Here is a 3,730-nt window from a genome sequence, read left to right on the forward strand (position 1 = left end):
TCTCTCTCTCTCTCTCTCTCTCTCTCTCTCTCTCTCTCTCTCTCTCTCTCTCTGTTTATACATACACACGCACACATACATATATTAAATTACAGTTTACCCTAACGGCTTAATCAACCTGTGGTCAGCATTTAAGAAAATAAGGCTTGTTGCAACCTACAGCGCATACAACACGTGCTGCACATAGAGAGAAGTGCGTTGAATTTGTATTTAGAAATGGCTGAAGCAGATCAGGTGGAACAGAGGTGTAGAAGATCGAAGACCTACTGAAGGGCGCGTACGCGAAAAGTGCATTTACGGCGTATAGCAAGCTGGGGAGAGTAAAACGGACGGGAAAGTACCGGATCTCATCCGATCACTGAAGTTAAACAACGTCGAGTCTACATAGTACTTAGATGGGTGACAGCTTGGGGAACCCATCTCGTTTTTTAGGCGCAGATGTAACTGTGATAAGAAGTTTGCTTCCCAACCACACTGTTCCGGGTTCAGTCCCACTGCATACCAAGGTAGGCAGTGTCTTCTATAGTCTCGGTCCGATCAAAGCCTTGTGAGTGGATCTGGTAAACGGAAACTGAAAGAAGGTCGTCGTATATATATACATACGTATGTATGTGTGTGCGTGTGCGTGCGTGTGTATGTGTGTGTGTGTGAGTGTGTATGTGAGTATGTGTGTGTGTATGCGTGTCTTTGTGTTTGTGTCTATACCGCTAAGCGTATTATCCGGTGCGGTAATCGTTCTGCCAGATCGCCCCCTTAATAATAATAATAATAATAGAAGAAGAAGAAGAAGAAGAAGAAGAAGAAGAAGAAGAAGAAGAAGAAGAAGAAGAAGAAGAAGAAGAAGAGGAAGAAGTGGAAGAAGAAGAAGAAGAAGAAGAAGAAGAAGAGGAAGAAGAGGAAGAAGAAGAAGAAGAAGAAGAAGAAATGCTGATAAATGAAATTTTAACTTCCACTGTCACCGTTGACATAAGCTAGAATATTAGAACACGCAAAACAGACGTAAGAAATGACTGAGTAAATGAAGCTGACGCAGCGCTGGTAGAGGCTAACTTGAGAAATTGACGTGTAGTTTAATGCTTTATTATGCTGAGGTAGTGGAGGCGCAATTGGCCCAGTGGTTAGGGCAGCGGACTCGCGGTCAAAGGATCGCGGTTTCGATTCCCAGACCGGGCGTTGTGAGTGTTTATTGAGCGAAAACACCTAAAGCTCCACGAAGCTCCGGCAGGGGATGGTGGCGAACCCTGCTGTACTCTTCCACCACAACTTTCTCTCACTCTTACTTCCTGTTTCTGTTGTGCCTGTATTCAAAGGGCCAGCCTTGTCACACTGTGTCACGCTGAATATCCCCGAGAACTACATTAAGGGTACACGTGTTTGTGGAGTGCTCAGCCACTTGCATGTTAATTGCACGAGCAGGCTGTTCCGTTGATCTGACCAACTGGAACCTTTGACGTCGTAAGCGACGGAGTGCCAACAACAACAACATGCTGAGGTATCATACGCTCATACTTGGTTGAATATGAGAGCTAATCTTGCACAGCGTAATTGCGCCAACCTTGCGATATTTTCACGACAGATTACACTACAGATTAACAAATAATCTGACCCAAATATGAATAAATTATCTCGATGTATAGAAACTGTTTATTTACTCAATATGTAATCAAGTTAATAGAAGTAACGACGATGGCGATTCATTCGACTAGGACAACAACAAACATAGTGATGATGACGACAACGACAGCGATGACGACGACGACGACGGAGACGAAGAAGAAGAAGAAGATGATGATGATGATGATAATGATGATGTTTAGGATCACAAGGAAGAAAGAACTGTTTGAACATTGATTTCTCCGAAGAGAAATAAAATGCGATTGTGTGATGTTTATGCATTTTCCAGCTCATCAGAGACGTAAATCGCGCTCAATCTTGCTTGATACTTGACTCAAGGTGATGACTTGTCGTTATGTGAAAATGTCTTCCATTTTAGACATTTCTATAATATTGCCGATGAATCTAGGTTTGTAGACGCGGAATCTCAACCTCTAAAATTTCTTTGCTCTGACAGCAAATACTTTGCAGAATTCACTCCTCATACCGTTGCAAATGAGCGAAGCGGGGAAAGATTTGGCAAAATGAAGGAAAAATAAATGTAAAATTAGACATTCTTTATTCCTGTATCACTGAAAGCCATCGCTCACGTATCTAGGAAAGCAGCGGTCTCTTAGATATTGGCTCACCTTTATTAGTCTTTTAAAGTTATGGTCGGAAGAAGAGAAATAGCTATTTGTAGATTGATGGTGTGGAGGCGCAATGGCCCAGTGGTTAGGGCAGCGGACTCGCGGTCATAGGATCGCGGTTTCGATTCCAGACCGGGCGTTGTGAGTGTTTATTGAGCAAAAACACCTAAAAGCTCCACGAGGCTCCGGCAGGGGATGGTGGCGAACCCTGCTGTACTCTTTCACCACAGCTTTCTCTCACTCTTTCTTCCTGTTTCTGTTGTGCCTGTAGTTCAAAGGGTCAGTCTTGTCACACTGTGTCACGCTGAATATCCCCGAGAATTACGTTAAGGGTATACGTGTCTGTGGAGTGCTCAGCCACTTGCACGTTAATTTCACGAGCAGGCTGTTCCGTTGATCGGATCAACTGGAACCCTCGACGTCGTGAGCGACGGAGTGCCAACAACAGGTTGATGGTTACAGAAAATATTTGGGTTTCTGGAGGGCAAATTTATTTTTGAGAAGGAAGAACTGAGCAAAGGATTTAGTGTGGGGATCTAGTGAACTAAACAGGTTTTGCTTGCTAGTTCAGAGAAGCTGAAGCTCTTGTAGTTGGGGTAGAAAGGGAAGGAAAAAGAAAGAAGCTAAGAAGCTAATTGTAGCCAGGGCTATTTTTAAGTGCTCATGGGCCCAGGTGCTGTACAGAAAAAGTAACGGTTCGCCATCACTTTTGAAATATTATGAAATTATATTACTCATGGGCCAAAAGGCCTCCTGGATCCGAGTGCTCTTGTATCTATTGCCCTTAAGCTGGCTTTGATTGTTACATGGTGAATTATCCTTTGGTAGTCTGCCACATTCTTCTGGATATATTCCAGGATGTGTGTCGTTGTAATACCTCAGATATGGAAGCAGTATTCGAATGTAGATCTTATATGTGAACGCACGTAGCCTAGTAGTAAGTAGGCTGTTAGATTCAGGATCGTTAGATCATAGGTTATGATTTCCGGAGTGGGCAGCACATTACGTCCTTCCGCAAGGCACTTCATTTTACGTTGCTCCTTCCCGTTCAGCTAAAAACGAGTGCTCTCTGCTACAGAGTAGTAGCACCTCTCAGATAATTAACTCCAAATCTTGTAAATACAAGATATCGACAACCAATGATGTCTACGGTACTCTAGATGATGATGATGATGATGATGATGATGATGATGATGATGATGATGATGATGACAACGACGATGATGACGATGACGACGACGTGATGATGCCTTGAGCTTTGTAGAATGTCAACTAACCAAAGGTAAAATTTATTCTAGCTCCGCCGAGGAAGCGTAATTAATAGCAATTTTAATTTTAGTAATGTTATTTAAAGGATATGAAAAGATCATTAGAATCTGAGGCTAATAGCTTGTGACTAATGCATAAAGAAAACACACACAGACAAAATATTCTCTAGCAACAAGGCTTTGAAGTTACGTGTGTATATGTGCGCGCGCTAGTGTGTA

The sequence above is a fragment of the Octopus bimaculoides genome, chromosome 1 (genome assembly GCF_001194135.2).
Source record: "Octopus bimaculoides isolate UCB-OBI-ISO-001 chromosome 1, ASM119413v2, whole genome shotgun sequence".
NCBI classification, from domain to species: Eukaryota; Metazoa; Mollusca; class Cephalopoda; order Octopoda; family Octopodidae; genus Octopus; species Octopus bimaculoides.